This window comes from Mercurialis annua, linkage group LG3, assembly GCF_937616625.2.
Source record: "Mercurialis annua linkage group LG3, ddMerAnnu1.2, whole genome shotgun sequence".
NCBI lineage: Eukaryota > Viridiplantae > Streptophyta > Magnoliopsida > Malpighiales > Euphorbiaceae > Mercurialis > Mercurialis annua.
The window spans coordinates 15512872-15527111 of record NC_065572.1 but is presented as its reverse complement, the minus strand read 5'-3'; the positions used below and the strand labels follow the sequence as shown (position 1 = coordinate 15527111).

The 14240-nt window shown below is 32.3% G+C and overlaps 1 long non-coding RNA gene across 3 annotated transcripts; it reads right to left on the bottom strand.

Moving 5' to 3' along the window:
- Window positions 1-822: 822 nt before the first annotated feature.
- LOC126671644 (uncharacterized) lies at window positions 823-13808 on the bottom strand. 3 transcript variants are annotated; one of them, XR_007639069.2, is made up of 6 exons: window positions 13485-13808; window positions 11757-11830; window positions 4112-4185; window positions 3015-3628; window positions 1287-1360; window positions 823-884 (listed from the first exon to the last, which is right to left on the bottom strand). It is a non-coding gene; the product is annotated as an uncharacterized LOC126671644 (long non-coding RNA). The 3 variants fall into 3 exon arrangements; XR_008790276.1 differs by lacking the exon at window positions 823-884 and having other exon boundaries at window positions 1215-1360; XR_007639068.2 differs by lacking the exons at window positions 823-884; window positions 11757-11830 and having other exon boundaries at window positions 1215-1360.
- Window positions 13809-14240: the final 432 nt, after the last annotated feature.

The following is a 14240-nucleotide window of genomic DNA, read 5'->3' as shown; positions in this document are numbered from 1 at the left end:
CCCGCCAGCATTTTCAAGGGAATCAGCGACGGATTTGTCTTCCGTCGCAAAAAGGATATTAGCGACGGATGTTTCATCCGTCGCAAATGTCCATCGCAAAAAGTAAGATTTCTATTAGTGCAACTTTATACGTTTTCTTAATTTAATCATGTTTTTTAAAAACTTCTTATAAAAATAGACCAACTTTTATTTTTTTTCTCAAATTCTGTCACGACCCAATTTCATGAATCGTGACCGGCGCTAGGGTATGGGTATGGTCGTACCAAAACCTGTAGCAAGCCTTGCGGAAAACAATTAAATATTTAAACCTGCGGAAATCTTCTCGGGGGCAACCGAGACTCCAACCTAAGTCTAGCAATTTATATTATAGTTCTAATATAAATTACTTAAATATCTGAAATGCTCAACAGCAATGCCTTAAGTATAATAATAAAATAATCCAGAGTAAACATGCCAATAATAAATAATCGATCAAATCGATAATCCCAAAGTGCATTAGCAAATGTAATCTATAAACTAGTTCTACTGCGGTTTAAGAGTTTGAAAATAATAACTACTCCCTCCGTCCCACTTTAGAAGTCCCATTTGACTTTACACACAGATTAAGAAAACATTAATTATTCTTGTCTTTTTATGTTTTTTCATGTTTTGCCCCTATTAATGATAGTGGAATTTTCCATAAAACTCTTTTAAGATAACTAAAATAAGGGTAAAATGGGGTATTCAATGGAAAAGTATTCTAAAAATAGTAATGAGACTTTTTAAATGGGACATCCCAAAATAGAATATGGGACTTCTTAAACGGGACGGAGGGAGTATTTTTAATAACACAAAACCTCCGAGGAATCAAAGAATCGGAGTGAACCAGCTTTTAAATCATAAACCTGGAAAATTTGGAAAAACAACGGGGTCAGATATACTGAGATGAGTTCGCAATACTATTTACATTTATTAAGTTTAAAACCCTTAAATCAAAACAGTTTATACTAATATAGTATGATTATGGAAAACAATATTGAAATGATCCCAGCATAAGTATGACATAGCATACTGATAAACCCAGAGTGGACGGGAACAAATCCTCGTCATAAATATATACCAGCGTAAGCAAGACTTTAGTCTGCCGTTTCCCAGAGTACTCACTGGTGCACACAATCTCGATACAAGCCTATCGAGTAGCTCGTTTCAATCCAGATCCATAATCCATAAAAACATTTCAAAAGCATTTATAATATTAAAATACGATGCGGTACTTAATAAAGCGGTAAATAGCACTACAAACTCACTGCTTGCTTATCCACATGATTCTTGGCAAACAGCTAACCCTGCGTAGACTCCGAAGCACGAGCAGTCGACGAGTCTAAAATAATATATAAGTTAAAATCCATTCAACCCCTAACTCTAAGAATACTAGACACCACATAGGACTAGCACAATACCAAGTCTCGCACAAGCATAGGCAAAGCAAAAATAACAATTAATTACATAATGACCCGAGTCAAAATATGAACCACCTTGAGTAGACACAATACTCAAATAAATAAATAAGCCAAGTCTATTGGGTTTCCGCTTTAAAATCCAATTAGAAAAATATTATTTAAATAAAATTAAATAATAAAGCGATCCAATTTTCAAAACAGTGGGTTAGCCAAGTTACCGATAACTACCAACCTAACCTCACCTGTCGGGTGACCCAAGTCTAGCCTGACCCAATTATTTTATCAAATTATAAATCAGAGTTTATAATCCTAAAAATAACTTTGATAAAATAAATATTTTTATATCCAATTATAAACCATAGTTTATAATTTATAAAAATAATTTTGATAAAATAATAATCAAAATTAAAACGGAACTCAATAGCTTAAAGTTCAAGTAACCCAAGTTACAAACCAAAACTTAGCTAATAAGTTTGAAAAAAAACCTTCAAGGACTAAATTGTAACTTAGTCAAATTGGCATATCAAATTTATATTCAAAATCAAATATAATTACCCGAGTAATAATATAAACTTAGGTTATAAATAATATTAAAACGGAACTCTGTAACTTAAAACACAAGTAACCAATATTCACAAATAATTACTTAACTAAAATCAGTTAAGAAAATAAATTAAAAACTAAATCGCAATTTAGCCAAATTGACACGCTTAAGTCAATATTCTCAAAATTGACAATTAACCAAGTAATTATTCGTTTAAAAGATTATAATATAATTTATCTTTTTCAAAATATAATTATAATAAATATAAAAAAAAATTAAATTATAATCGATACTAATATTATTATTTTTTAGATTTAAAATAATATTATTAATTAGTAATTTAGAATTTAAAACAATAATTGAAGGTTCAGTTTCAAATCTGTAATAATCAAGTCAAAACATTTTATTAATCATAATGATAAACCAATCAATAATAATTTAAATGACACCCATGACAACCACCATCACATTTTTCATAAGCATAAAACCTTTAATAGTCAAGAACATGCAAAATATAACCATTTACGTGATTATTACTACTGTTCATAACCAAAATTGATACAAAAGCCATGATGAGACCAAACTGACAGAAACCAAGCAACAACCAAACTATTTCTCTCAATTTAATATGATAACACCATTTTAAATAATAAAATTTTGCCGCCAATAATAAACCCATTAACACATGAAATTATAATCAAATAATGAATAGCCAACCAATCAGTAAGAATTCAAATGGCCAAAATGAAATCATTCCAAATCAAAAAGAACAGACCTCATTCCCTGATCTCTAACCTTACCGTGCTAAACCCTTAATAACATAACATTAACAATTAACAAAACCAAACAGTAGTAGAGAATACATTCTCAAACCACAACCGACTCACAAACCACAGAATGTACACATCCAACACAGGAGAATGACATCAGAAATTAAGAATCCAATCGGCAGAAATAAGAATAAGAAACAGCAGTTAATAACATTCAAAAACGATAAAACGACGGCGTTTATAATAGAGATATTAGCGTACCGTTTGACGAAAACAAACATTAGAATCGAAGAGGGTTGAGTCTACTACAGCTGAGACGAGACGGATTCCAATTTGATACTAAAACAAAAGAGAACGAGCTAAGAAACGGAACATGACGATTGTAACCAAAATTAATTATCAAAAGCTTAAACTTGCCGAGAATTGGAGAGAAAAGGGAGGAGTTGCAGCGTGTGTGTCACGACCCATTTTCATGAATCGCGACTGGCGCTAGGGTATGGGTAATGTAGTACCGAAACCCGTAGCTAGCCTATCATTTAACACATAAACACATAAACCTGCAGAAAACCAATGCTCGGGGGCAACCGAGACTTCAGCCTAAATCTAGCAGATATAATATTCAACAGATGATATAACATGCTTATCCAATTCTGAGTCTAAAAATAGGCATAACATAAATAATCCGAAATAATTACATAACATGCCAGAGCAATATAACTAGTCAGACCAATCCGACAAATAACCGTAATAATAATAAAGACGTCTAGTCAACTACTGCGGTCTAAGAATAAAATAGTTTGACAGTTTATCAAAATAAATGGAACCTCCGAGGAAAAGTAAATGCGGAGATCACCAGACTCTCTCAGATCATAACCCTGGGAAAAATTGGGAAATCAACGGGGTCATATATACTGAGATGAGTTCATACCACTATTTACATTTATTAAGTGGAAAACCTTTAAAACGTTTAAAACATTTAATAACAATATTACGGATAATAGTTGGAACCCTAATCCACAATTCTAAATAATAACATAATCCAATAGGTCTGGTCCCGAGAGCTGAGCTACACCGAGTTACCACTAACCACACTTATACCAGAGTCCCGAGAGCTGAGCTACACCGAGTTACTCTACCTGGTCCCGAGAGCTACGCTCACACCGAGTTACCATATTTCCATATATACCTTACCCAGATCAATACCGGTGCGCACGCAGTCCTAATGATGCCCATTAGGTAGCATGTTCCAACTAAGAGCCATAATATAAAAACAGTTCGAAATATACGTACAGTATATATATTTAATATTAAAATAACAGTTTACTTAATAAAGCGGTAAATAGTAAATATAAACTCACTGCTTGCTAATCCACGTGAAATACCGGCAAGCACTAATCCTGGTTCGCCTCTGAAGCACGAACAGTAGACGGGTCTAGACAAATAAAATATTTATTAAAAACAGATCCTAACTCTAGAGAGTACTAGACACCACATAGGACTAGCACAATTAACACGTCGGAAATAAACAAGCCAGAATACACCAAAAATACCCATTAGGTAAAAAAAACCCAATTAAAACAAGTCTATTGAGTTCTCGCTTAAATTCCAATTTAAAAATATTATTTAATAACTTTAAATAATAAATAATTTTCCAAATAGTGGGTTAGCCGAGTTATCACAAACTACCAAGCTAACCTCACTTGTCGGATGACCCAAGTCTAATCCGACTCAAAACGTTTATCAAATATAAACCCAAGTTTATATTTATAAAATAAATTAGCAAATAATAATCCATTTTAAAAGCGGAACTCAATAACTTCAGTTCTAAGTAACCCAAGTTACAAATCAAAACTTAATCATTTTAAGTTAATAAAAGTTTAGGGACTAAATTGTACTTTAACCAATTAGGGGCTAAACTGTACTTTTACCAATTAGGACTAAATTGTGCTTTAGCCAAATTGATATCCAAAATCAATTTAATTGCTTTTTTGTTTATAATTAAATCAAAATAATAAGTTACTAATCAATACTTAAGTTAAATAAGTTTTAAAACGTTTAGGGGTCTAAATTGTAATTTAGCCACTTTAATATTCGAAACCCAAATATAATTACCCGAGTAATTATTTAACTTAAATTATAAAACATTTATTGTTTACACTTTACTAATTTTATACCAAATCGAGATTCAAAGGTTATAATTAAAACAAAATCAATTTATAATAACCTTAAGCATCAACTTAATTTAAGAAGAGTAATATGGTGACTATAATGGCTAAAAAGCCATCCCCTTCAATTTGAATCCAACAAAACCCGCCTAAGCCAAGACTATCAACAAACAGAATCATGAAATTAAGAACAGTAGCTAAACCAAACAAATCATGATCCCTATAACAAGAATATTCACAGAGACTATACCTTAGCTAAGCAAGATTTTAATTATTAATACATTAAGAACCATACAAAGTTATCTTGTTAAACGTAACAAGAATAACACATCGACTTTAAATGTGAAACGAAAACCATAAGATAGATCTCAATCCGAAAATTTAAACTATAAACAATTAATCATTTTAAGGGATTCATAACCATGGATATGCAAAAACCAAGTCCAAAACTCATGCAAGGAATCGGCAGCAACATAATAATAAGAGCAGAACTAGGTAGCGTACCAATACGAGGAAAACGGCGGCGATTGGAATGAGATCGGCGGCACACCGTTTGGCAAAAACAAAGAGTAGAGACGTAGAGAATTGAGTCCTCAACGTCTGAGATCAAACGGAAACAGTTTCGATCTAGAAACGAGAGAGAACGATCAAAAACACTGAGGTGTCGATTAAGGCAAAATCTAGAAATTTGATGAACAATGGAGCTTACCCGAGCAGCAACTTTGGAGGATGATTACAGCTACGTTTCTCAGCGAAAGAACGAAAGAAAAGTGGCTAGGGCTACCTTGCAGCGTGATCTAGGTTTTATATGAAGAAACCGACTTAAAATAACGTAGGGAAGTGAGCCGTAAACGAGTTCGAAGTGGGCCAAACGAAAGGGTCCAAGGGAAACATTGTTTCTCGAACGGGAATGGCCTTGCAGGCCTGATTCCCGTTCGAGAATGGCCTGGTCTCGAACGAGACCAGGCCTGAACTTGGATTCTCGTTCGAGAATCCAAATTCTCGAACGAGAATTCAAATAAACTTCTTTTTTTTTATTTTTGATTTAAAAATATAATTGGTTAAACCAATAAAATCACACTCAAACCAAACAACTCGAACCAAGCCACTAATATCGAAATTACTTCAAAACGACCGGAAAAATGTCGGAATTTAAATGTAAAAAAAAATGTAAAATTTTACGGGATATTACAGTGTGATTCCAGAGAATTTTAAGATTTAAGTGACGGTTAGGTTAGCTAATAATGAGGGGAATGATGTTTGGTTAAGACGTTTTGTAAAAAGGAAATAAAATAGGGCTGGCCAAAACGTATAAATTTAGGAGAATATGAAGCATAATTGAAGCACGATGCTGAAGTAAAAGAACAAGGCATATATACTTTCATGGGCTTCATGATATGCATATGGGCCAAAAGAAAGCATGGCCAAAAATAAATAAATCATGGCCAACCAAATAATTTATTTAAACCACGAATCGAACCATGAATTCGTAAGCGACTCCAAATATTAGCCGGAAACTCATAAAATAAATTTAAAATTTTACGGATTATTACATTCTCCCCAACTTATTAAAAATTCGTCCTTGAATTTAAAACAAAAACAACTGTCGAACAACGTAGCATAAAACTACACGTCTAGTTGAACAAAAGCACAACACTGATATGAAAACGTATCAACAAGATACCCAACATAACAAGGATACAAATCAACGAAACAGCAACGAACTCTGTCTTCCAAGAACAATACTCAATCAAGAAACCAACCCAACTGAAATCAATAGTACTCTGTGCTTAACGACCAACGCACTTGCGTAAGCAAAACTCACAGGTTGTCCCTCAAAACAACTCAATATCTCCAGTTGCATAAACCGAACACACTCAAAGGTCACCAAAGTACCGACACAATTTCCACTAGGCATAAACGATAACGCAACTCTAGGTGAGATCAGCCAAGATAAAACAAACTCTATTACACAACACTCGGCTTATATACTTAGCATAATTAAGAACGAATTTCGAATCTCAAAACTGACACTGATTCGCAATATAGGCGATCACAACTCACATATGCACCAAATTCCGCCTCTAATAATTAGGTGCTCCAACTAATACTCGTTCAACGCAACGAGAAATAACAACAATTATTCAACTGAGAGTCACAATTACTCTATGCAGGAGTGACTTCCAAAACCAGCTCGAAACTCATCTATTATACAATTCTCAATATCAATTACAAGATCAAGCACTAAGTTCGATTACAGTTCTTACAACTCCAAATCCTATCATCAAACAGGAATACTGAAAAACACAAGCTGATAAATTCTTGCGTTCTACAACACTTAATTACTTCCACTTATAACATCTAGATATCAAAATAATCGATAACAGAATCAACTTCACGAATCATAAAACACAAAATTTACATCGTGTATTCAAAGGAAAACGTGCACTTAACTCATGATAACATAATCTCCATTTAGTATTAACAACCTCAAACACAATGATTCCTCTAATCATTTAGAAACATAACGCCCCAACTAAAATGACATTAATTGCATCTCACAACTTAAAATTTTATCGTCCACACCAAGGGTTGAACCACTTACCTGAACGATATATAAACATTACAATAACACCATCAGTCAACAACATCGATCAACCATTCCTGGTTGTCGCAAACCTATTAACCGCGATCCTCGAATTTTCAAATCAACTAACTCATATATTCAAATCAAACTCAAATTCTCAAAATTATTCATTCTATTAACTATAACCTCGTATACAACGAGAGATCACTACGACCGGATTGTTAGTTATGCTCAAAACCAACTCCTGGGGGTATAAAATCTTTTAATACAAAATCTTTTATGTACAAAATTTTCCACTTCTCGTTAAGAGATTTTACGTCTTACACCTCATTTTGTATTTAATATCGAAATGCCTTTACCGTTGAAAACCATCGGTTTTGTAAATCCTAGAAAATTTTCAAAATATCCACATTTTGAATCTGAAATTATTCCTTACTTTTTAATATGTTTGCAAATTTACAAAACAGTTTCAACTACCAAAATTTATGTTCTCTTTAAATCAAACTTGCTAAAATCAATTTATCCCCTTTTCGAAAATACACTACCGTAGAAACATCTTTCGTACTGAAAATACACATGAATGTTTCAAAACATTAAAATTTATTGTCACTTACAATTCTTAATTTTGTAAATAAAATGACGATTTGAAGAAATCGTTAAGCCCGCAAAATTATCATTCCTTTTTGAATCCAATTTGATAAAATTCATTCTTTTCTCAGAAGGGTAAAATTAGGAATGTAAATCTCTTGTTTATGAAAATACTTTTACATCCATATATCCAAAGTACTTGGACAAAATCTAATATGAAAGATGAAGTCTCGTCTAAAACAAAAATGTAATGTATACACACACATTGAGCATAACCAACATCCTTAATCCACAAATCCCTAAATCACAAATCAGAAATTATCACGAACACTTTTCAATCTGAATCTAACCATACACCGCACTTGTTACAACTAAATCTCGAGTGCAACTTCAAATCATTATTACTTATAACCACAAGATTCTGATACTACAGACCAATCACTCACAACGTAACGTCCAATAATCATCACCATCATCACAGAGTATTTGTCTAGCTACCTTTCGGTAACAGTTTCAATTTTTTTTGAAATCCAACAACTTTATAATAACTATATCACAATGTGACTCGCGAGTTCGTTTCAAAACATCTTTCTCAAAACACTTTATCGATAAAATCCATTTTTCATAATTGTGCGCAAGGTGATGACATCTCTCATCCCCAAAGAGTTGCATCCAACCCTAATCATTTCTATGCACGTGATGAATGTACTATTATGCATGTATCAATTATTGATTTATCTTTTATTTAGTGAACATACTTAGTGCTCAATGCAATCCTATTCGTGACATTCAAAATGCATATTCATGATATGTCTGGCCACAATTACGTGTTAAAAATATTTCAAATATTTTAACATATCAACCTTTGAAATTCATTTCACAATAAAACATTTGCTAGACGTCACACTCTGTGAGATGTGCACTCGATAACCTCAAAATATCTCTTAAATTCCTTACTTGCGACCTAGCAACACTCAATGCTATATAACAACTCATTCTAATAATTCCATTACAACTCTACCATATAAGATATCTCACTAACCTTAATTCAGACTGAACTTATTTTCAAAGAAATAACAAATCAATACGTTCTTACAAAACTTACCGCCAGCTCCCGCATCGCATCACCAGACTTGATGGAAACACCAGTGTATTAACACACTGATCTATCTTCTCGATTCAGAGTTTTCAGTACCCGTTCTAGAATAATCAGAAATCATCAACCAATCCAAGGGAATATTTCCCTCATCTTCCTCGATATCGAAATCCAAAGATTTCGATGCACGAATCAAATATCAAGGTAAGCCAGCCTTGACCCCGTGAATAAATCATCTCACGTGCTACTCCACACGAAGAGACAAACAAATACAATCAACTTAGTTCAAAAGACAAGCGAGTTCTACAACGAATTTTATTACCAACGGATTACGAATTCTATGAACCACAATTCACCCAAGCATGCCATTGAACACAATTAACCCCAAACATACTGAAAAGACAAATCAGGATATGCCACAATATTTTTTGAAATCTTATAACGAAATCACCCTGTAATAAATTACCTTTCAAGAGTACATTTTAAAATTCATTTTGAAATTTAAAGTCAACCACATAACTTCTAATTTTTTTTGCTGAGCTCACGGTTAAAACAAATCAGTTTTCGAAAAATACCTTCTTATATATCTATTGCTTAAAATAATTCCCAAAATATCTCAATCCATAGAACTATCGAGTTAGCCGGGTCATTACAACTTCCAAGCTCAACTCCCAGTTTGGGTGACCCAAGTCAAAACCCAAAATACCTTTTTATAAATCGTATTCAAAATATTCGTAATTCCAGAAAAGTATTTAAATGAAATTTCCACTTTTTCAAAATTGAGAGCTCAATGTAACCCAACCACTAAAAACAATTTAAAAAAAAAAAAAAAACTCAAGTGAGAAATCTTTAATCTCAAACAGCCATTCTGTAAGTTTTAAAAACTCAAAATACTGACATACTACAACATGAAAAAATATAATCAACATTAAATTCTTAACACGAGGAATCATCCTGTACATGGTATCATTAAGAAAATCGTCGTTTGTCAATATCAAACTAAATATAATGTTTCAAAATACAAAAATTTTCTTTTACTAGCAAATTCACCAAAACCAGATTCTTAAAGAAATAAAACCAAACTTCTCTTCTAATTTCGTGTCAAAACAAATCGAATAAAAAAAATTTTCTCAATGAGAATCCTTAAATAACATGTGGTCAAACCATGTATGACCACAAAACACGTTTTAAAAAAATTTACAAAAATTCTTTTCTTAGAAAAACAAGGCTAACGCCCAAATGTATCCTCATAGGTGCCAGTGTATATAGCACCCAACAAATACGGCCAAAGCCAAAATGTACCAACCATATAACCCAACGTCAACAAAAATCATTAGAGGCGTAAAAGCCAAAGTTTATCAAATAACATCATATCCAAGTATGAATCTAGGAAAATTACCAATATTAAGATTTCCCGAGAAATCGAAAGCAATTAAAATCACGCAAGTGAAATGACTTTAATATGATAAAATATAGCAATTAACATCCAAGTGAAAACAATTATCAATCAAAGTAGCAACACTAAATAATGACTGACACACATCACCTATAGGATGCAGGCTGAAAGTTTGAAAATCAAAAGATGACGTTTCAAAAGACAAGACATGAATCCTAATTCCGCAGTAGTTCCTATGACACGACATCCACTTATCATGCCAAAACAAACGACATCCACTTATCATGCCAAAACAATTAAACATATAACATACAATAAGGTCTTGGTTTGAAACCAAAGTTCTGATACCAAGTTTGTCACGACCCAATTTCATGAATCGTGATCGGCGCTAGGGTATGGGTATGGTCGTACCAAAACCTGTAGCAAGCCTTGCGGAAAACAATTAAATATTTAAACCTGCGGAAATCTGCTCGGGGGCAACCGAGACTCCAACCTAAGTCTAGCAATTTATATTATAGTTCTAATATAAATTACTTAAATATCTGAAATGCTCAACAGCAATGCCTTAAATATAATAATAAAATAATCCAGAGTAAACATGCCAATAATAAATAATCGATCAAATCGATAATCCCAAAGTGCATTAGCAAATGTAATCTATAAACTAGTTCTACTGCGGTCTAAGAGTTTGAAAATAATAACTATTTTTAATAACACAAAACCTCCGAGGAATCAAAGAATCGGAGTGAACCAGCTTTTAAATCATAAACCTGGAAAATTTGGGAAAACAACGGGGTCAGATATACTGAGATGAGTTCGCAATACTATTTACATTTATTAAGTTTAAAACCCTTAAATCAAAACAGTTTATACTAATATAGTATGATTATGGAAAACAATATTGAAATGATCCCAGCGTAAGTATGACATAGCATACTGATAAACCCAGAGTGGACGGGAACAAATCCTCATCATAAATATATACCAGCGTAAGCAAGACTTTAGTCTGCCGTTTCCCAGAGTACTCATTGGTGCACACAGTCTCGATACAAGCCTATCGAGTAGCTCGTTTCAATCCAGATCCATAATTCGTAAAAACATTTCAAAAGCATTTATAATATTAAAATACGATGCGGTACTTATAAAGCGGTAAATAGCACTACAAACTCACTGCTTGCTTATCCACATGATTCTTGGCAAACAGCTAACCCTGCGTAGACTCCGAAGCACGAGCAGTCGACGGGTCTAAAACAATATATAAGTTAAAATCCATTCAACCCCTAACTCTAAGAATACTAGACACCATATAGGACTAGCACAATACCAAGTCTCGCACAAGCATAGGCAAAGCAAAAAGAACAATTAATTACATAATGACCCGAGTCAAAATATGAACCACCTTGAGTAGACACAATACTCAAATAAATAAATAAGCCAAGTCTATTGGGTTTCCGCTTTAAAATCCAATTAGAAAAATATTATTTAAATAAAATTAAATAATAAAGCGATCCAATTTTCAAAACAGTGGGTTAGCCAAGTTACCGATAACTACCAACCTAACCTCACCTGTCGGGTGACCCAAGTCTAGCCTGACCCAATTATTTTATCAAATTATAAATCAGAGTTTATAATCCTAAAAATAACTTTGATAAAATAAATATTTTTATATCCAATTATAAACCATAGTTTATAATTTATAAAAATAATTTTGATAAAATAATAATCAAAATTAAAACGGAACTCAATAGCTTAAAGTTCAAGTAACCCAAGTTATAAACCAAAACTTAGCTAATAAGTTTAAAAAAAAAACCTTCAAGGACTAAATTGTAACTTAGTCAAATTGGCATACCAAATTTATATTCAAAATCAAATATAATTACCCGAGTAATAATATAAACTTAGGTTATAAATAATATTAAAACGGAACTCTGTAACTTAAAACACAAGTAACCAATATTCACAAATAATTACTTAACTAAAATCAGTTAAGAAAATAAATTAAAAACTAAATCGCAATTTAGCCAAATTGACACGCTTAAGTCAATATTCTCAAAATTGACAATTACCCAAGTAATTATTCGTTTAAAAGATTATAATATAATTTATCTTTTTCAAAATATAATTATAATAAATATAAAAAAAATTAAATTATAATCGATACTAATATTATTATTTTTTAGATTTAAAATAATATTATTAATTAGTAATTTAGAATTTAAAACAATAATTGAAGGTTCAGTTTCAAATCTGTAATAATCAAGTCAAAACATTTTATTAATCATAATGATAAACCAATCAATAATAATTTAAATGACACCCATGACAACCACCATCACATTTTTCATAAGCATAAAACCTTTAATAGTCAAGAACATGCAAAATATAACCATTTACGTGATTATTACTACTGTTCATAACCAAAATTGATACAAAAGCCATGATGAGACCAAACTGACAGAAACCAAGTAACAACCAAACTATTTCTCTCAATTTAATATGATAACACCATTTTAAATAATAAAATTTTGCCGCCAATAATAAACCCATTAACACATGAAATTATAATCAAATAATGAATAGCCAACCAATCAGTAAGAATTCAAATGGCCAAAATGAAATCATTCCAAATCAAAAAGAACAGACCTCATTCCCTGATCTCTAACCTTACCGTGCTAAACCCTTAATAACATAACATTAACAATTAACAAAACCAAACAGTAGTAGAGAATACATTCTCAAACCACAACCGACTCACAAACCACAGAATGTACACATCCAACACAGGAGAATGACATCAGAAATTAAGAATCCAATCGGCAGAAATAAGAATAAGAAACAGCAGTTAATAACATTCAAAAACGATAAAACGACGGCGTTTATAATAGAGATATTAACGTACCGTTTGACGAAAACAAACATTAGAATTGAAGAGGGTTGAGTCTACTACAGCTGAGACGAGACAGATTCCAATTTGATACTAAAACAAAAGAGAACGAGCTAAGAAACGGAACATGACGATTGTAACCAAAATTAATTATCAAAAGCTTAAACTTGCCGAGAATTGGAGAGAAAAGGGAGGAGTTGCAGCGTGTGATTCCAGAGAATTTTAAGATTTAAGTGACGGCTAGGTTATCTAATAATGAGGGGACTAATTTTTGGTTAAGACGTTTTGTAAAAAGGAAATAAAATAGGGCTGGCCAAAACATATAAATTTAGGAGAATATGAAGCATAATTGAAGCACGATGCTGAAGTAAAAGAACAAGGCATATATACTTTCATGGGCTTCATGAAATGCATATGGGCCAAAAGAAAGCATGGCCAAAAATAAATAAATCATGGCCAACCAAATAATTTATTTAAACCACGAATCGAACCATGAATTCGTAAGCGACTCCAAATATTAGCCGGAAACTCATAAAATAAATTTAAAATTTTACGGATTATTACAAATTCATACACGGTGCTGAAGTGCCACTCATTCATTGGTGCAATTTGCTGAGGTCTAAGTCATAGTGACATGTTAGCACCGTGTATGAAGTTGGAAAAAAAAATAAAAGTTGGTGTATTTTTATGAGAAATTTTAAACAACGTGATTAAACTGAGAAAAGGTATAAAATTGGTGAATTTTTATAACATTAATCCTTTAATTATTTA